Source organism: Oncorhynchus masou, chromosome 9 (assembly GCF_036934945.1).
Source record: "Oncorhynchus masou masou isolate Uvic2021 chromosome 9, UVic_Omas_1.1, whole genome shotgun sequence".
In the NCBI taxonomy this organism is placed as follows: Eukaryota; Metazoa; Chordata; class Actinopteri; order Salmoniformes; family Salmonidae; genus Oncorhynchus; species Oncorhynchus masou.
The window spans coordinates 55,983,821-56,005,816 of NC_088220.1; the positions used below are offsets into that span (position 1 = coordinate 55,983,821).

The window sequence follows — 21,996 nt, forward strand, 5'->3', positions numbered from 1 at the left end:
ATACTCTGGACCTAGTTTTGTCCCATGGAATAAATGTTGTGGATCTTAATGTTTTTCCTCATAATCCTGGACTATCGAACTACCATTTTATTACGTTTGCAATTGCAACACATAATCTGCTCAGACCCCAACCAAGGAACATCAAAAGTCGTGCTATAAATTCACAGACAACACAAAGATTCCTTGATGTCCTTCCAGATTCCCTCTGTCTACCCATGGACACCAGAGTACAAAAATCAGTTACTCACCAAACTGAGGAACTCAATTTAACCTTGCGCAATACCCTAGATGCAGTCGCACCCCTAAAAACTAAAAACATTTCTCATAAGAAACTAGCTCCCTGGTACACAGAAAATACGCGAGCTCAGAAGCAAGCTTCCAGAAAATTGGAACGGAAATGGCGCCACACCAAACTGGAAGTTTTCCCACTAGCTTTAAAAGAAAGTACCGTGTAGTTCCGAAGAGCCCTTACTGCTGCTCGATCATCCTATTTTTCTAACTTAATTGAGGAAAATAAGAACAATCCAAAATTCCTTTTTGATACTGTCGCAAAGCTAACTAAAAAGCAGCATTCCCCAAGAGAGGATGGCTTTCACTTTAGCAGTGATAAATTCATGAACTTCTTTGAGGAAAAGATCATGATTATTAGAAAGCAAATTACGGACTCCTCTTTAAATCTGCGTATTCCTTCAAAGCTCAGTTGTCCTGAGTCTGCACAACTCTGCCAGGACCTAGGATCAAGAGAGACGCTCAAGTATTTTAGAACTATATCTCTTGACACAATGATGAAAATAATCATGACCTCTAAACCTTCAAGCTGCATACTGGACCCTATTCCAACTAAACTACTGAAAGAGCTGCTTCCTGTGCTTGGCCCTCCTATGTTGGACATAATAAACGGCTCTCTATCCACCGGATGTGTATCAAACTCACTAAAAGTAGCAGTAATAAAGCCTCTCTTGAAAAAGCCAAACCTTGACCCAGAAAATAAAAAAACTATCGGCCTATATTGAATCTTCCATTCCTCTCAAAAATTTTAGAAAAGGCTGTTGCGCAGCAACTCACTGCCTTCCTGAAGACAAACAATGTATACGAAATGCTTCCGTCTGGTTTTAGACCCCATCATAGCACTGAGACTGCACTTGTGAAGGTGGTAAATGACCTTTTAATGGCATCAGACCCAAGGCTCTGCATCTGTCCTCGTGCTCCTAGACCTTAGTGCTGCTTTTGATACCATCGATCACCACATTCTTTTGGAGAGATTGGAAACCCAAATTTGTCTACACGGACAAGTTCTGGTACACGGACAAGTTCTGGCCTGGTTTAGATCTTATCTGTCAGAAAGATATCAGTTTGTCTCTGTGAATGGTTTGTCCTCTGACAAATCAACTGTAAATTTTGGTGTTCCTCAAGGTTCCGTTTTAGGACCACTATTGTTTTCACTATATATTTTAATTTTACCTCTTGGGGATGTCATTCGAAAACATAATGTTAACTTTCACTGCTATGCAGATGACACACAGTTGTACATTTCAGTGAAACATGGTGAAGCCCCAAAATTGCCCTCGCTAGAGACATGTGTTTCAGACATAAGGAAGTGGATGGCTGCAAACTTTCTACTTTTAAACTTGCTTGTTCTAGGTCCCAAGAAACAAAGAGATAATCTGTTGAATCTGACAATTAATCTTAATGGTTGTACAGTCGTCTCAAATAAAACTGTGAAAGACCTTGGCGTTACTCTGGACCCTGATCTCTCTTTTGAAGAACATATCAAGACCATTTCAAGGACAGCTTTTTTCCATCTATGTAACATTGCAAAAATCAGAAACTTTCTGTCCAAAAATTATGCAGAAAAATAATTCATGCTTTTGTCACTTCTAGGTTAGACTACTGCAATGCTCTACTTTCCAGCTACCCGGATAAAGCACTAAATAAACTTCAGTTAGTGCTAAATACGGCTGCTAGAATCCTGACTAGAACCCAAAAATTTGATCATATTACTCCAGTGCTGGCCTCCCTACACTGGCTTCCTTTCAAAGCAAGGGCTGATTTCAAGGTTTTACTGCTAACCTACAAAGCATTACATGGGCTTCCTACCTATCTCTCTGATTTGGTCCTGCCATACATACCTACACGTACGCTACGGTCACAAGACGCAGACCTCCTAATTGTCCCTAGAATTCCTAAACAAACAGCTGGAGGCAGGGCTTTCTCCTATAGAGCTCCATTTTTATGGAACGGTCTGCCTACCCATGTCAGAGACGCAAACTCAGTCTCAACCTTTAAGTCTTTACTGAAGACTCATCTCTTCAGTGGGTCATATGATTGAGTGTAGTCTGGCCCAGGAGTGGGAAGGTGAACGGAAAGGCTCTGGAGCAACGAACCGCCCTTGCTGTCTCTGCCTGGCCGGTCCCTTCTTTCCACTGGGATTCTCTGCCTCTAACCCTATTACAGGGGCTGAGTCACTGGCTTACTGGGGCTCTCTCATACCATCCCTGGGAGGGGTCGTCACCTGAGTGGGTTGAGTCACTGATGTGATCATCCTGTCTGGGTTGGCGCCCCCCCCCCCCCCCTCCCCCCCTTGGGTTGTGCCATGGCGGAGATCTTTGTGGGCTATACTCAGCCTTGTCTCAGGATGGTAAGTTGATGGTTGAAGATATCCCTCTAGTGGTGTGGGGGCTGTGCTTTGGCAAAGTGGGTGGGGTTATATCCTTTCTGTTTGGCCCTGTCCGGGGGTGTCCTTGGATGGGGCCACAGTGTCTCCTGACCCCTCCTGTCTCAGCCTCCAGTATTTATGTTGCGGTAGTTTATGTGTCGGGGGCTAGGTTCAGTTTGTTATATCTGGAGTACTTCTCCTGTCCTATTCGGTGTCCTGTGTGAATTTAAGTGTGCTTTCTCTAATTCTCTCTTTCTCTCTTTCTTTCTCTCTCTCGGAGGACCTGAGCCCTAGGACCATGCCTCAGGACTACCTGACATGATGACTCCTTGCTGTCCCCAGTCTACCTGGCCGTGCTGCTGCTCCAGTTTCAACTGTTCTGCCTTATTATTATTGGACCATGCTGGTCATTTATGAACATTTGAACATCTTGGCCATGTTCTGTTATAATCTCCACCTGGCACAGCCAGAAGATGACTGGCCACCCCACATAGCCTAGTTCCTTTCTAGGTTTCTTCCTAGGTTTTGGCCTTTCTAGGGAGTTTTTCCTAGCGACCGTGCTTCTACACCTGCATTGCTTGCTGTTTGGTGTTTTAGGCTGGGTTTCTGTACAGCACTTTGAGATATCAGCTGATGTACGAAGGGCTATATAAATAAATCTGATTTGATTTGAATTTGATTAATATTGAGTTGCACGCCCCATGTTGACCCATGTTGACTCCAATGCTTCCCACAGTTGTGTGAAGTTGGCTGGATGTCCTTTGGGTGCTGGACCATTCTTGAGACACACAGGAAACTGTTGTGTGGAAAAACCCAGCAGCGTTGCAGTTCTTGACACAAACAGGTGCGCCTGGCACCTACTACTATACCCCATTTAAAGGCCCTTACATTTTTTGCCTTGCCCATTTCACCCTCTGAATGACAAACATACCCAATCAATGTCTCAAGGCTTAAACATCCCTCTTTAACCTGTCTCCTCTCCTTCATCTACACTGATTGAAGTGGATTTAACAAGGGACATCCACAATTGATCATAGCTTTCACCTGGATATGGAAAGAGCAGGTGTTCTTAATGTTTTGTATGCTCAGTGTAGGCCTCTCATGTCACTTCTCTGGAGTCCAGAGCAAACAAAATAATATGGCCTACTGTTAGTGCAGGATTGGATTGAAGGCATGTTCTGTCTGCACCGCAGCCATCACTTTGGGGGGCAGCCTGCCTGCAGAGTGCTCATTACCAGCTGAGTAGCCCTGTTATTCCTCATACATATCGTGATAACTTTGCCCAAATATCTTCATCCCATAATATTAAAAGCAGTGGGATGTTACAGCTGCTTGTCGTTCTACATATAGCCAATAGCCACCCAAACTAGGCCTATCTGGAGAATTAAAATGATCAATCAAATTGCCAGGTAACGATGACAAACGTATGCCTACTCTGTTTTTGGCAGGTCAACAAGTTGTTTCTGGTCACTAATCTGGATATGTGCACCCAGTACTGATGACTGGTCGTTGGACAACAATCAAGACACTCAACTTTTTGGTTCTGAAGCATGGATGAGAATTTAACGTCAACGGTTTAATTTTTAAAAAGGACATACATTTTTGGTGAAATTATACCACCACCGTAAAGGACACTGGAGACTGGAAGGGCAAAGGGGCGTGTGCTCTGCACGGGTAGAGCCCGATCTGTGCACGTGCCTGCAGCAGAAGCCTTCGATTGATATAAGTGTGCAGATTCTATCCATGTGCTGCAGCTGGGGCCATAAGAAATAACACATTGGAGAAATGCTCTGGGAATAGGGGCCATTTGCAGAGCATGCTATGAGTGCGCTGAGAACGCTTAATCTCCAGCTGTTGGAAGGAAAAAGTATAGCTGGATTGCAACAAGAACATACCAGATTAATTGCATCAGACATTTGATGTCCTATAAGAACACTAGAGTGGAGTGGAGGTCAATTGGTTTTAGTGTTCTTGGAGCACAGAGGAGTGCACCTAGTGTGGAGATGCAGATGATTGCAGAGCGGGGTGGAAGGATGGAGGGGGAAATAAAATGATGCAGTTAAGGTCTTCAGGCAAGACTCTGAATGATGCTGTTTGTTTTGTTCCTCTGGATCTCTCCAGATGAGCAACATGAGGACCAGCCAAAAAGACCTGGGTTGGTTTGTTTGGACAGGATTCCGGAGGATTTAAGGATGATCCCGCTGCTTTCCGGAGGAGGTGCAGGAAACAGGATGCAGCGGCTGTAAAACTCCCCAGAACACATGAGTACTGTTTACACCAAACCTCTCTGTCATGGGATATACAGTGGGGAGAACAAGAATTTGATTCACTGCCGATTTTGCAGGTTTTCCTACTTACAAAGAATGTAGAGGTCTGTATTTTTTTATCATAGGTACACTTCAACTGTGAGAGACGGAATCTAAAACAAAAATCCAGAAAATCACATTGTATGATTTTTAAGTAATTAATTTGCATTTTATTGCATGACATAAGTATTTGATCACCTACCAACCAGTAAGAATTCCGGCTCTCACAGACCTGTTAGGTTTTCTTTAAGAAGCCCTCCTTGTTCTCCACTCATTACCTGTATTAACTGCACCTGTTGTTGCATTCTGTTGTGTGTTGTACCCAGCACAAGGTGCACCTGTGTAACGATCATGCTATTTGATCAGCTTCTTGATTTACCACACCTGTCAGGTGGATGGATTATCTTGGCAAAGGAGAAATGCTCACTAACAGGGATGTAAACAAATTTGTGCGCAAAATTTGAGAGAATTAAGGTTTTTATAAGTATGGAAGACTTCTGGGATCTTTTATTTCAGCTCATGAAACATGACCAACACTTTAGATGTTGGGTTTATATTTTTGTTCAGTGTACAGTATATGTTACGGATTCCAATTCAGAAATATGTTATGAATTTGTAAGTGCTTAAGATCGCATTCAATCTCTTTAAGCCTCGTCTGTACTGTATCTTACCTCACCTCTGTGTTCCTAAGATAGGAAGAGGACCCTTGGTCTCAACCCGACCCCACTGCGAAGACAGGAAGCATCCCCTCTCTCTGACCTCTCACACAGAGGACGTCTGTCTCATTTGGCCTCCCAGCCCTTCGCCCTACACGCCTAACGTGGACGGTTAAGGAGGGGGTTGTGAATTACAGTCACCCTCAATTATTGGCACCGTTGATAAAGATGACCAAAAGGACAGTATTACATTAATTTCAAATACAAATATATATTGTATGCTAAAAGAAAAATGAAAATTATATTATTTCATACTAACACACTTGCTTAGAGAAAATGATAGGGGTCAACATGATTGGCACCCCTGTTTTCAATACTTTTGTGCACCCTCTCCTTGCGAGGATAACAGTACTTAGCCTTTTTCTAGAATTCTTTATGAGATTGGTTAACACATTGGAAGGGATATTAGACAATTTTTCCATACAGAATCGTTCCAGATCCTTGATATCCTTCGGTCTGCGTGTATGGACTGCCCTATTCAATTCAAACCACAGGTCTTCAATAGGGTTCAAGTCCAGAGACTGAAATGGCCATTGCAAAATGTAGATTTGTTGTGGTGGTCAATTCAAACAATTTCTTTGTGGATTTTGTTGTGGACTTGGGGTCATGGTCTTGCTGGAAGTTTCAGCCAACTGGCAGAGGCAACCAAGCTTTTGGATAAAATGTTCTGGTACTTGGTAGAGTTCATGATGCCGTTGACCTTAACAATGGCCCCAGGACCAGTGGAAGCAAGGCCTGAATATTATTGTGTTAGTGTTAACTAAATACAGCCTAAGACACAGCTTGGTCAACAGCTGTCATCTTTTGATGCTCTGGAGAAGTACCAATGGTGTGTTGGCTCGGTTGTTGGTCTCTGTGCAGAGCAGCTTGTAAGTTTTCAGAAGCCTTCGCAGTCTGCCAGAGGGGTCGTGTTTGGTGCATGTTTGGTTGGTGTCTGGGACCGTGATGAACCAACACTCCTCGGCTGGGTCTCCTTTGCCTTGGTTTCTCTGAAATGTCTTACTTTGAGTGAAGAGAGAAGTACAGTATATACATGAGCCATTGATTTTTTTACATTTTTGTCATGAGAGCTATAACCAATTGTATGCCTAACATTAATGATTGTAGGCCTACAACCACATCCCTTCATCTTGAATCAAAAAGTAAAGAAAACAAAAAAGTATCAAAGCTGGAATGATGTGGTCATGGTCTTCTTAGTTAATGCAACACCCAAGCCCAGTACATATGGTGTTAAAAGCAAAACACCAGTCTCAACGTCAACAGTGAAGAGGTGATTCCGGGATGCTGGCCTTCTAGGCAGAGTTGCAAAGAAAAAGCCACATCTCAGACTGGCCAATAAAAAGAAACGATTAAGATGGGCAAAGGAACACAGACACTGGACAGAGGGACTCTGCCTAGAAGGCCAGCATCCCGGAGTCGCCTCTTCACTGTTGACTTTGAGACTGGTGTTTTGCGGGTACTATTTATTGAAGCTACCAGTTGAGGACTTGTGAGGAGTCTGTTTCTCAAACTAGACACTCTAACGTACAGTACTTGTCCTCTTGCTCAGTTGGGCACCGGGCCTCCCACTCTTCTTTCTATTCTGGTTAGAGCCAGTTTGTGCTGTTTTGTGAAGGGAGTAGTGCACAGCATTGTACGAGATCTTCAGTTTCCAGCTACAATAGTCATTTACAACATTAACAATGTCTACACTGTATTTCTAATCAATTTGATGTTATTTTAATGGACAAAAAAAGTGCTTCTCTTTCAAAAACAAGGACATTTCTAAGTGACCCCAAACATTTAAACGGTAGTGTAGTTGCCATTGCACTCAAGCAAGGTCCATCCACAGTGAGACTAATGCGCAGGCATACTAATAACAGAGTGATAGCACCATAATAAAATAAATATAGGGATACTTAAAACATTAACTTTTCTTTAAAGACAAATAAAACATCAACAGAATAATTAAAATATCCCAAGTATTATTTAAGTTACCAATTGCAAATGGGTTGTGTGACAAAGTTTATATTTTTTAAGGTACCACTTTCCATTGCTGAGTGCCTGTAGGAGCACAAGACCGGAAGCTCCCTTTTTAGTCATACAGTCAGCAAGCTGTTCCTTTGTGGTTACCCCATAATCCGCTGGATTCTCTGTGCTTGAATACGTTCATTGATGCTGCTAATCTCAAGACAAAGTCTTTTCTCTGTGACATACTTGGTTGACTTGACAGCATCAACTAAGGAGCAATTGTCAGTGACAAACTGCAGGTAGAATGTTCCATTTTGTCTCACCAATGGTAAGCTCTGAGAACAGAGGTGCCAGAAAGATGGCATTGTCAATTCCATCCACAAGAGCAAGGGTTTCTCCAGCAAGTGTGTTTCGGACAGCCCTTCTCATCCTTTTTGACTGCAACAGATAGGTGAGAATCTTCCTCCTTCACCCATTAACACGATTACATGTCCACCTTGTGTGCCTCCATCTGTAAGGTTCCCCAGCGAAGCATCACTGAACACAACTAGTTTCAGAGAGTCATTTTTTCCAACATGCTGAAACTTTAGAGTCAATGGTTTGTACAGTGACGTGCTTTATGTTGGATGCTAAGTTGCAGCCACCTGTCTAGCAAACCATGGAATTTGACCTATCTTTGACCTCAATTGATCAGCTTCAATTCCACAGAGAGGAATTCCTTTGTATGGCACTTGAGGAATACATGTGGATGGGTTGAAGATTCTTGATATAGCTCTCCTGTTGCATCAGTATTGTTCCATCAACTGTAATAAACTCTATGCCAACATAACAATTATCATGCTCCTCACGGCTGGAAAACAGCTTTGAGGTGTGGAATCACAGTTGTAGCAAAGGTCGGTGAGCCACCCCAGATGAAGTCATCAACATGACAGGCAAGTATTCCAGTCACATTGCAGTCTTGATCAAGCCAATAGAAGACTGTAGGATCCACTTGTGACATTTTTACATTGTTGCCTTGACTTTGTTGTACCAGTAGAGTGATGCATCTGCCTGGCCATACACACACTTTTTTAGTTTCCACAGTGTTCCTTCGCTCCTAGCTTCAGGGGAGGTCGGATGTGAATGTTCCTTGACAGCTCTGTTCCCTGGAAAAATGCAGATTTGATGTCTATTGAATTAAGTTTCCATTTTTTTTCTGGCAGATCACTGTCAGCAGCAATCTGAGTGACTCTGGGGTGCATGTTGTGAGTTGTTTAGCAGCCAGCTCCTCAAAACCTCGAGCCACTAGATGTGCTCCAGTTCAGGATGCTTTAAGGGTACACACCCACCTTGTCGAGACACATTTTTGGCCAATGTCTTTGACTTCCTCAAACACTCCATTTTTCCTCCAATTACTAAGCTCATCTAGTTTAGCTGAGTCAAATGACATGTCTTTTACTTCAAGTACATCATAATTTTGATTTTCCATTGGTTCAATTCTGAGATTATCTACAAATAACAGGTCAGCTGACCCTGTTCTACCAGAAAGTGTACTTGGTTCAGAGTACTGAAAGTTGTACCAGTTCTTTTCCTTTGGCTTTTCCTGCTCGTCCAATGACGGAATGTGGAATACCTCTTTCTTTCCCTGTTCATGTATTTAACAGTTTGTCCAGTTTTCAAATTGGAACAACCATGTTTTTCAATTTTCACCAAAAGTGAGCTCAGGACCTGAAGCAAGGATACGCATATTCTTGATACCACTTGAAAGGAAACACTTTGAAGTTTGTGGAAATGTGAAATTAATGTAGGAGAATATAACACATTATTTTGTATCAAGACTGCCCCAAATGTGCCTAATTGGTTTATTAATAACTTTTCAAGTTCATAGCTGGGCACTCTCCTCAAACAATAGCATGGTATTCTTTTTTTTTTAATTTGACCTTTATTTAACTAGGCAAGTCAGTTAAGAAGAAATTCTTATTTTCAATGACGGCCTGGGAACAGTGGGTTAACTGCCTGTTCAGGGGCAGAACGACAGATTAGTACCTTGTCAGCTCGGGGGTTTGGACTTGCAACCTTCTGGTTACTAGTCCAACACTCTAACCACTAGGCTACCCTGCCACCCTTTCACTGTACATTGGACAGTGCAGTTAGATTAACAATAATGTAAGCTTTCTGCCAATATCAGATATGTCCATGTCTTGGGAAATGTTCTTGTTACTTACAACCTCATGCTAATTGCATTAGCCTACATTAGCTCAACATCCCGAGGGGGACCCACCAATCACGTGGCTGTTTTTGAATATTTTCCTCATTTGAATCCTCAACAATATTTGCTCATGCTCCAGATACTCAACTAGTCTAAAGAAGGCCAGTTTTATTTATTCTTTAATCAGAACAACACTTTTCAGCTGTGCTAACATAATTGCAAAATGGTTTTCTAATGATCAATTAGCCTTTTAAAATGATAAACTTGGATTAGCTAACACAACGTGCCATTGGAACACAAGAGTGATGGTGTCACGGTTCATGAATCCACTGCCTCCCTCCCTCTCGCTCTCTCTCTCTCTCTCTCTCTCTCTCTCTCTCTCTCTCTCCAGTGTTTGTGTGGGCGTGGTTTCCCAATCTCGGCCTGATTGTCTGCGCCAGCTGGAACCACTTATCTTCCCTTTATATGTTCTGTTACCAGTGTTTCTTGTTGTCAGATCGTTGTTTCTTCTCTGAGGTTGTGTCGTGTGTCCGTGCTCTTCTCTTGTGTGGATTATCTGCTGTGCTCCTTCCTACTCATCCGGACACACTCCCCTGGTTTTCTCAGCACGTTATGATCGGAAGATGCACCCGAGTTCCTGGGTCGGATTCCTTCTGAGTACAGTCTGTCTGTCATGTTGCTGCTGTGAACTACATTCATTAAAACCATCGTTGCTTGCATCTTGCATCCGCCTCTGTGTTGTAACAGAACGATCTGACCAGACCATGGATGCAGCGAGTTCAACGAGTCTGACCGAATTCCTTTCCCGCAGTATCACGAGAATGGATCAACAAGAGGAGAACATCTCCAGCACAGGTCGGGCAGTACAAGCCCTTTCGACGCAGGTATCCCAGCTGACCCAACAATTGCAACATCTGAGGGGTTCCGCTGCGCCACCTACACCGGCAGTTCAACCCGCCCCGCCAGAGCCGGATTCCCAGCTAGAGCCACGGCTACCGACACCAGAGGGTTATTCAGGTGATCCTGACTATTGCAGAGCCTTTCTTACGAGATGTTCCATGCATTTCTCGTTGCAGCCACGGACCTTCAACCGTGAACAGTCTAAGGTAGCATTCGTACTCACACTGCTATCAGGCAAAGCGTCTCTCTGGGGAACGGCGGTGTGGGCGAACCAGGACCCATGCTGCACCTCTTTCCAGACACTCTCCGAGGAGATGAGAAGGGTCTTCGATCGGGCCGTGGCGGGTAGGGAGACGGCCAGACTACTCGCTGACCTTCGCCAAGGAGACCATTCAGTATCGGAATACTCCATCCAATTCCGCACTCTGGCCGCTGAGTGTCAGTGGAACGAGGAGGCGCAGTGGGACATGTTCCTGCATGGGCTGGAGGACCGGATCCAGAAGGAGATTTATGTTCTGGACCTTCCCAGGAGTTTAAATGGACTAGTGGAACTAGCCCTGAGGGTCGACGCTCGTCTGAGTCGTATTGGCCGCCGAGCATGCCCTAACAGACCGTATAACGACACGGAGGGCTGGCATGCCAGCGTCGGGAACACGGCCAGTTCAGCTTCCGCTCACGAACCCATGCAGCTGGGGAGAGCTCGCCTCTCCCGGGAAGAGAGGGAGAGGCGGAGATCCCAAGGACTCTGTCTCTACTGTGGTAGAGCGGGCCACTTTATCCACTCCTGCCCGGTAAAAGATCAGGCCCGGTAGTAAACATGAGGCTACTATCGGGTGGTGTCACCACAGAGAAGACCTCATCATCTACTCTCCTCCCGGTAAGACTAAGATGGGCCACCCACACGCACGACACCCAAGCCTTACTGGACTCAGGAGCAGAGGGTAATTTCATGGACTTCAAGCTCGCTCACAAACTCCAGATCCCTATCACCTCACTCACGCACAAGATATCCGTCAACGCTCTCAATGGTCAAGAACTCCCCAACATTTCTCACACCACTGAACCTATCACACTCATCACTTCTGGCAATCACACTGAGACACTATCATTCCTACTCATGGACTCACCCCTTGCACCATTAGTTCTCGGCCACCCTTGGCTCACCCAACACAACCCCAGAGTTGACTGGGGTCATAACTCTATATCCATGTGGAGTAACAAGTGTCTTGAGTCCTGTTTAGTGTCTGCTTGTTCGTCTGTGTCTGATTCTGTGTTTCTAGAGGAGGCAGTGGATTTGTCTAACGTGCCCGTTGAATACCTCGACCTGAAGGAGGTGTTCAGTAAGTCCCGTGCTGCTTCCCTTCCTCCGCATCGTCCCTATGACTGTGCAATAGAATTATTGCCAGGTGAGTCTCCGCCTAAAGGCAAGTTATATTCACTTTCTGTTCCTGAGAGGGAGGCTATGGAGAGATACATCTCTGGTTCTCTGGCATCTAAATTCATTCGTCCTTCCTCTTCTCCAGCGGGGGCGGGGTTCTTCTTTGTGGGGAAGAAGGACGGATCTCTGCGTCCTTGCATTGATTACCGTGGGTTGAATAACATCACAGTGAAGAATACCTATCCCTTACCGTTGATGTCCTCCGCCTTTGAAAGGTTACAGGGAGCATCCGTGTTCACTAAGTTGGATTTACGTAATGCATATCATTTGGTTCGCATAAGGGAGGGGGACGAATGGAAGACCGCGTTTAACACCCCCAGAGGGCACTTCGAATATTTGGTCATGCCTTTTGGGCTATCCAACTCCCCAGCGGTTTTCCAGGCACTCGTCAATGACGTGCTGAGAGATATGATTGATCAGTTCATATATGTTTACCTGGATGACATACTGATTTTTTCTTCTTCTCTCCAGGAACACGCTCAACACGTCAGACGAGTGCTTCAGAGGTTGTTGGAGAATGGACTTTTTGTCAAGGCGGAGAAATGCATTTTTCATGCACAATCCGTTCCATTCCTAGGTTACATCGTCTCGACTGAAGGTATTCGCATGGATCCCGACAAGGTTAAGGCTGTGGTGGATTGGCCAAGCCCAGATTCCCGTAAGGCCCTACAGAGGTTTCTGGGATTCGCCAATTTCTACCGGCGTTTCGTTCGCAACTTTAGCCAGATAGTCGCTCCTCTTACCGCCTTAACCTCTCCCAGAGTGACGTTCAGGTGGTCCGATACAGCCGAGGCTGCATTCGCCAAACTCAAGAGCCGCTTTGTTTCGGCTCCTATCCTCATAGCTCCCGATCCCTCGCGTCAGTTCGTGGTGGAGGTGGACGCTTCAGAGGTGGGGGTAGGTGCGGTACTTTCCCAACGTTCCTCTTCTGACAACAAGATGCACCCTTGCGCGTTCCTTTCCCATCGGTTATCACCTGCGGAACGCAACTACGACATTGGCAACAGAGAGTTGTTGGCAGTGAAGTTAGCACTGGAGGAGTGGCGCCATTGGTTAGAGGGTTCGGGGGTACCTTTTATAGTTTGGACCGATCACAAGAATTTGGAGTATATCAGAACCGCCAAGCGACTCAACTCCAGGCAGGCGCGGTGGGCACTCTTTTTCGGACGTTTTGACTTCTCTCTCTCGTATCGCCCGGGTTCCAAGAATGTCAAACCCGATTCCCTTTCTCGCATTTTTGACCATTCCAAACGCCCATCCACTCCCGAGTGCATCCTACCCGGGACCCTAGTGGTCTCCACACTCACATGGGAGGTTGAATCGAGGGTCAAAACGGCCTTAGAGGGGGTCACGCCTCCGCCCGGTTGCCCGCCTAATCGGTTGTTTGTGCCGGAGGGGTGTCGGTCCGATGTTATTCGGTGGGGGCACTGCTCCAACGTAGCGTGTCATCCAGGAGTCAGCCGCACTAGCTTTTTGGTTAAGCAACGCTTTTGGTGGCCACTGATGGCTCGTGACATTCACAGTTTTGTCTTGGCCTGCTCGGTTTGTGCCACTGGGAAGACTTCTAATCGACCCCCAGATGGGTTACTCCAACCGCTGTCGGTCCCTTCGAGACCCTGGTCCCACATCGCGCTAGATTTTGTTACCGGCCTCCCGCCCTCCCAGGGCAAGACGGTTGTTTTGACCGTGGTGGACCGGTTCTCGAAGGCGGCTCATTTTATTCCCTTGCCTAAATTACCATCTGCCAAGGAGACAGCGGTAACTGTCGTGGATCACGTCTTTCGCTTACATGGCCTGCCGATGGACGTAGTTTCTGACCGGGGCCCCAATTTGTGTCCAAGTTTTGGCAAGAGTTTTGTAGGTTACTGGGAGCGAGTGTCAGCCTGTCTTCAGGGTTTCATCCCCAGAGCAACGGTCAAACGGAGAGGGCCAACCAAGATTTGGAGAGAGTGTTGCGATGTTTGGTTTCTAAGAATCCCTCTTCCTGGAGTCAACAACTCTCTATGGTTGAGTACGCTCACAATTCGTTGCCAGTGGCAGCCACGGGTCTCTCTCCGTTTGAGTGTAGTTTAGGTTACCAGCCACCTATCTTTCCCAGTACGGAGTCCGAGGTCACTGTTCCCTCCGCTCACGCTTTCATCCAGAGGTGCCGTCACGCATGGAGCAGGGCCCGTGAGACTCTTCTCCGGGTGGGGGCGCACCAAGGCTAAGGCCGATCGCCACCGGTCGAAGCCTCCGGTATACGTCGTTGGCCAAAGAGTGTGGCTTTCTACTAAGAACATTCCACTCCGATCCGTTTCGAACAAGCTTGCCCCCAAATTTATCGGCCCGTTCAGAGTCACCAGGATCATTAGTCCGGTGGCGGTCCGGCTCAAGCTTCTCTGGCGTATAGGAGAATTCATCCTACCTTTCATGTGTCTAAAATAAAACCTGTGTTTCAGGCACGCATTAACCCGCCGGTCCCGGTTCCCCCGCCGCCACGACTTGTTGATGGGGAAACCACCTTTTCTGTCAATCGTATTTTGGACTCTAGAAGGAGGGGACGCGGATTCCAGTACCTGGTGGACTGGGAGGGTTACGGCCCGGAGGAGAGAAGTTGGGTACCTGCTAGGGACATTCTGGATCACTCCCTTATCGATGATTTCAATCGACAGGTAAATTTGCCTGGGAACGCCAAGAGGCGTTCCTAGGGGGGGGGGGTATTGTCACGGTTCATGAATCCACTGCCTCCCTCTCGCTCTCTCTCTCTCTCTCTCCAGTGTTTGTGTGGGCGTGGTTTCCCAATCTCGGCCTGATTGTCTGCGCCAGCTGGAACCACTTATCTTCCCTTTATATGTTCTGTTACCAGTGTTTCTTGTTGTCAGATCGTTGTTTCTTCTCTGAGGTTGTGTCGTGTGTCCGTGCTCTTCTCTTGTGTGGATTATCTGCTGTGCTCCTTCCTACTCATCCGGACACACTCCCCTGGTTTTCTCAGCACGTTATGATCGGAAGATGCACCCGAGTTCCTGGGTCGGATTCCTTCTGAGTACAGTCTGTCTGTCATGTTGCTGCTGTGAACTACATTCATTAAAACCATCGTTGCTTGCATCTTGCATCCGCCTCTGTGTTGTAACAGATGGTTGCTGATAATGGGCCTCTGTACACCTATGTAGATATTCCAAAAACAATCTGATGTTTCCAGCTACAATAGTCATTTACAACATTAACAAAGTCTTCACTGTATTTCTGATCAATTTGATGTTATTTTAATGGACAAAAAAGTTGTTTTCTTTCAAAAACAAGGACATTTCTAAGTGGCCCCAAACTTTTGAATGGTAGTGTATATATGACAACTCTCACCTTTCCCAGGTGCTAAATCTGTACACTATCATATCACCTCTAAACCAGTGATATTTTTTCAAGATTAATATCCAATAATGTAACACACGAGTACATATACATTATATACAATAATATTGATCTCTAGACTCTAAGCAGAACCACAGAGGAAAGTGGGAGAGGGAGTGGGTCACGTTCATAATTAAAATACAAAAAAAGATTACATCTATGATGAATAGATTCATCATGTTTAATCTAAAACACATGTAGGTTATTCTTAATTTTAGTTAAACATCTCAAGGTATAGTACTGTAGGATTGTAAAAGTAGCCTATACAATTTCTCATACGATTAGCGTTTTTTTTTTACCGGCCAACTGAATAAACAAGAAAAGCATTCACGGTAAGATTCAGTGACTGAAGAAGAGTTTTATGAGGCTAGTCCTTTTGTAATAAGGGAGCAGCGCATCCTCGCAGTTGTAGGCTAGAAAGGGGATCTTAAGCGTGCTTATTTGGGGAACACGTTTGCCAACCGTGCGCGCAGTGCTCTTATAAACATTTGAAGAGCTCCATGCGCAACAGACCGTGCGGACGTGTTCTGAAATCAGCACAGCCGACGTAGCCCCTTGGCTCACTTAGGGATATTGTGGATATTATACTCCGTGGAGCATCCGTTTGGTAGCATGACAAACGGGGCCATTCGGGACGCAGAGGATCGGGAGAAGCCCCCTCTCAGTCAAGCAGGTGGGCTATGGAGTTCAGTCATTCAATGTGGGTTTATTCGGCTGTTTAGCCTATACTGTGAATTAGTGTAGGCTACTGTATTTGAATTAGGCTACTGTTTGAATTAGGCCTACTGTTTTACCATATTCTACTTTGTAAATTATGACAGCATCAATTAAATAGCTTAGTTAAAAGGATTTTGTTTTGGGCAAGTAAAATGCAAGTGGTTTTTGTCTGTATACATGAAGGCTATACAAGTTATATGCTTATTTAAAAACATTATTTGTACAGCTTTTTGACATAACTTATAATCTCCAAAGTAGTTTAGCCTAATCATCAATCAAATAAATAAATATATTACATTTATTTGTAGGTTTAAGTGTATTTTTTAAGATTTACTATGAATTTCTGCATTGGACCTTATTCTATTTTGAGACCTGCCAATTGAAAGAACGATGACTGACGTGTAACTCATGTACTGATCTCGATGGTAGATTTTTACATGATCGCAAATTAGAATTCGGCCCATTGCGTTTATTATACTATCTACTCTCTGTCTGAGGGTTTTTCATATGTATTCTCCATACTCTATATTCTCTATTCTCTATACTGTCCTTCCAGTATGTCAGTCCGCACAATAAATGAGCCCTACATCTTAAATGTAATTATTACCGTCATATTAATAATCCTTATTATTTCGAAATAATAAATCATGGACTGGAGCATATCTGCTCCCTCTGTGCCAGAGGTCTCAGTAAAAACATGTCACTTTTTTTATTTGTATTTTTTTATTTAAAAAAAGGCCTCCTGGGTGGTGCAGTGGTCTAGGGTTCGTGTGGCGACAAACATTTGGCCTAGGGGAGGGTTTGGCCGGTAGGGATATCCTTGTCTCATCGCGCACTCGTGACTCCTGTGGCGGGCCGGGTGCAGTGCACGCTAGCCAGGTCGCCAGGTGCACGGTGTATTGGTGCTTCTGGGTTGGATGCGTTAGGAAGCAGTGTGGCTTGGTAGGGTTGTGTTTCGGACGACGCATGGCTTTCCACCTTCGCCTCTCCCGAGCCCGTACGGGAGTTGTAGCGATGAGACAAGATAGTAACTACTAACAACGGGGCCCCCACTACCCCCACGAAAAGGGGGTAAAATTTAAAATAAAAAAAAACATTACTTTTTTAATATATTTTTTTATCATAAATGGTCCCAGCCAACATTTCCATGTGGGGCCCATATGGGTTAATGAAGGGCTGTTCCACAGGCCCCATGAGGGAAACCCAACAGGGAGTCAGGGACCCACAACATTTTGTTCTCAGTATCCACTTTGGCCCCACATGTGGTTATGAAGCCCTACATGAGCCCACATAAAGCCCGACATGGCAATCGCATGTGGGGCCAACATGGATTCTGAGGACAAAACTTTGAGGGGCCCCAAGTGTTAGTCCAGGTGGATTAAAGAAGCGTTAAGTATACATTGTACAGGGAAATAGTATTGTGACTGAATATGCATCTGTGGGTTCAGAGCTGATGAAGAGGAGGAACAGGATGGCGATATGGCTGGTACTGGGTATGTTCTGTCTGTCCCTGGTCCTGGTCATTCTGGGGATCTACACCACCACTCGCACAGAGAGCCTCAGCATCACTGGATATGCCTCTGGAGTCATCGTAAGTACATCTTCATCATTATCATCATCCTCATTATTATTAAAACCATCATCATAATCATCATTATGTTAATCTGCCATTTTAGTGAAAATTACTCACTTGACATATAAATGAACTATTAACAATAACCACATATTCTCAAATGTTTTCTCTTTATGTCATAAAAAAAACTACACTTACCTTAAGAATAAAGAAGTTGCAATGCCAAGAATGCAGGTCTGTTATTGATGGATAGGGAAACTATGGTTTGTGAGTTGTTGTCCACAAAACAAGATGTCTTCCAAATCATGACAATTAAAATCTCATAAATGTCGTGAGAGCTTTCATCATTCATCTTATTATAGCACATGCCAGACAAACAACATATATTTCAGCTGTTATTCACATCACAGTCAGTAAATCTTTCCAGTAGATTTTATACACATTTGAAGACCGATAATTTCTAAGTGCATAATCTCGGTTAACCCAGAACTAAAATCTTGTGTAATTGGTCAGCTGATCGATAAGTTATGGGCCCATACGTATTAACAAATTGGATCAAGAGATGGTAGAACGAGGTGCTCCACCTTCTCTCTTTGCAAGTTATGGTCCGAATGTCCCCTTCCCTTTGGAAATTCGAAATATGCTAACAACTGCGAAATTGTCATTTGTCCAAATAACCAGTGATGAAAAACCCAAACACTGGAACTACTGCGGCTCGTTATCCCATGCATCCCATTCCTTTGCGTACCAGTTATTTTTTATGTAGAACTGTCCACAAGCGATTACTAAATTTAAGATAGAGAATATTAAATTAAAGTTAGATTCTGTTTTGTAGTGGCATCATAGGGTTCGGAAAGAGAGTCCACGATTCTGTAACATCATAGTAAGTGCTATTGGTTCTTATCTGTTTTTAAAGTAGTCCATTTCTTTTTCTCAACCAAAAGGAAGTCCCACCCAATTGACTATTCGAAAATTGTGAAAATCTCAAATGGCGCTGCCCATGCTAAAACAGGCTTTGTGGCAGGTGTGCCCTCTATCCACCTCTATAAATTGTACTATTAAATTGACATGGATAAGACACAGCCATGTTGTTAACAGGTACATTTTCCATGTTTTAAACCTTAGCATTTCTTCTGCTGGATCACCACAACTCTATTCTGATTTGGGGGTAACGTTAGTGGAGTGATTCAACTGCACAGCTCATTGGTGCTCCCAGTTCTGTAGTAGTAGTAGTCCACCAGGGAATAATCTTTCTATAAAATTAACATCCGTTATATGACTTTTAATAGTGCATAAAGTTCTCTACAGTAAGAGCCAACCTCTGGCATCTCTCTAACAGAGGCTGTTCTATTTGATATCTGCAGTTGGCATTTGGATCCTTCCTGGGTGTTCTTGGACTCTGCCTGGAGGAAAACCGAAAACAGCTGGTACATAATACTACTTCTCACTCATTTGTCACATTTGTACTGTCCTTCCTCCTGAATGGTCTCTCTCTATTCCCCTGCTTATCTCATCATGTTCTTGCTTGATCCATCTCTCTCTCTTGTCCTCTTGGTTATAGTTGCAGCCATGCACAGCAGAGATGGATTTGGGTAACTCCAGGTTGTGTGTGTAGGCTCCCCCCCCCCAGTCCAACACTTTAACAACTGATTTAGCTGATAGTGGACCATTTGTTAAAAAAAGAATGCACACCCCATGGCTGTTGCTCGTCCCTGATGCACAGTATTCACAGGGCTAATGCCCAAAGGAGTAGTTTCAAAATAGGTTACTTGGGGTTGAGTTTTGGTTTCAGTGTGTTTCCATACTGCATCTTTCAGTTAATTGCCTTTTTTATCTGTCAAAGAGAGTGGGAGTGATTAAGAATAGAGAGTGGTGTGGTATCCAAGTCACAGCCACAGCCTCAGTTTGGTGTAAAAGACAGAAATATGGTCTGGCCTGTAAAACATTGAAGGAAACCCCTAAAACTCATTGGATAATAGTATTGGTCAAATCACATTTTATTTGACACATGCACATGTTTAGCATGTGGTATTGAAGGTGTAGTGAAATGCTTGTGTTTCGAGCTCCAACAGTGTAGTAATATCTAACAATTCACAACATTTCACACAATACACACAACCTAAACATAAAAGAATGGAATGGAGGAATATATAAATATACGAGCAATGTCGGAGTGGCATGGACTAAATACAGTAGAATATAATACAGTATATACATATGAGATGAGTAAAGCAAAAATATGTAAATATTATTAAAGTGATTAGTGTTCCATTATTAAAGTGGCCAGTGATTCAAGTCTAAATATATGGGGCAGCAGCCTCTAAGGTGCAGGGTTACGTAACCGGGTGGAAGCCGCCTTATGATGGCTATTTAACAGTCTGAGATAGAAGCTGTTTTTCAGTCTCTCGGTCCCAGCTTTGAGCGACATGTACTGACCACGCCTTCTGGATGACAGTGGGGTGAACAGGCAGTGGCTTGGGCGGTTGTTGTCCTTGATGATCTTTTTGGCCTTCCTGTGACATTGGGTGCTGCAGGTGTCTTGGAGGTAGTTTGTCCCTGTGGTTGTGGGTGGTGAAATTGCCGTAACAGGCGGTGATACAGCCTGACAGGATGCTCTCAATTTTGAATCTGTAAAAGTTTGTGAGGGTTTTAGGTGCCAAGACACATTTCTTTATCCTCCTAAGGTTGAAGAGGCGCAGTTGCACCTTCTTTACCACACTGTCTGTGTGGGTGGACCATTTCAGATCGTCAGTGATGTGTATGCAGAGGAACTTGAAGATTTCCACTTGCTCCACTGCAGTCCTGTCGATGTGGATAGGGGCGTGCTCCCTCTGCTGTTTCCTGAAGTCCAGAACCAGCTCCTTTGTATTGTCGACATTGAGTGAGGGGTTATTTTCCTGGCACCACTCTCCCAGGGCCCTCACCTCCTCTCTGTAGGCTGTCTCATCATTGTTGGTAATCAGGACTACTACTGTTGTGTCGTCTGCAAACTTGATGATTGAATTGGAGGCGTGCATAGCCACGCAGTCATGGGTGAATAGGGAGTACAGGAGGGGACTGAGTATGCACCCCTGTGGGGCCCCTGTGTTAAGAATCAGCGAATTAGAGGTGTTGTTTCCTACCTTCACCACCTGGAGGCAGCCCGTCAGGAAGTCCAGGACCCAGTTGCACAGGGCGGGGGTACAGACCCAGGGCCCTGAGCTTACTGATAAGCTTGGAGGGTACTATGGTGTTCCATGCTGAGCTATAGTCAATGAACAGCATTCTTTAATAGGTATTCCTCTCGTCCAGATGGGATAGGGCAGTGTGCAGTGTGATGGTGATTGCATTGTCTGTGGATGTATTGGGGCGGTTAGCAAATTGAAGTGGGTCTAGGATGTCAGGTAAGGTGGAGGTGATATGATCCTTAACCAGCCTCTCAAAGCATTTCATATTGACAGACGTGTGTGCCACGGGGCGATAGTCATTTAGTTCAGTTACCTTTGCTTTCTTGGGTACAGGAACAATGGTGAACATCTTGAAGCAAGTGGGGGAAAAACATTCTAGATCACCTATACTCCACACACAGAGACACGTACAAAGCTCTCCCTCGCCCTCCATTTGGTAAATCTGACCACAACTCTATCCTGCCTGCCATCCAGGATGGCTAAGCTGCCTGCCATCCAGGACACCTACACCAGGCGGTGTCAGAGGAAGGCCCTAAAAATTGTCAAAGACCCCAGACACCCCAGTCATAGACTCTCTCCACTACTGCATGGCAAGGATCCTGGACACCATATCTACTGGTAGTCCATGGATCCAGAAGATGTGCTGCACCATGAGCTGGGCCATCTCTTTGGCAGAGGGTAGGTGGGGAGAGAAATTAAGTGGGTGGCTTTAGGAAACCAATCTATGGTAGGCCACCAAAAGACCAGGGTCCGACGGCAGCCTGGGTGGCAGGCAAGCCTGGATGAGTGGTCCCACTAGGGCAGCAGAGCGGACGGCGTCAGGAACAAACATCTGGTTATCAGGCCCCACGGGGTTTGGCTGGGAGCACTGCGACTAACAAACCTGCTTCCCTATCCCCCAGCTGAGTGCCATCGCCAGGCTCGAAGTGGGAAGGATGGTCTCCGGTTCCGGGGTTGTAGTTGTGGGGCTATAGCGGCGGGTCAGTGCATCCAGCTTG

General features: G+C 45.0%; 1 pseudogene; it reads left to right on the plus strand.

Moving 5' to 3' along the window:
* Positions 1 to 15,932: 15,932 nt before the first annotated feature.
* The window catches only part of LOC135546275 (transmembrane protein 255B-like), a 39,443-nt pseudogene continuing 33,379 nt past the window's right edge, over positions 15,933 to 21,996 (plus strand).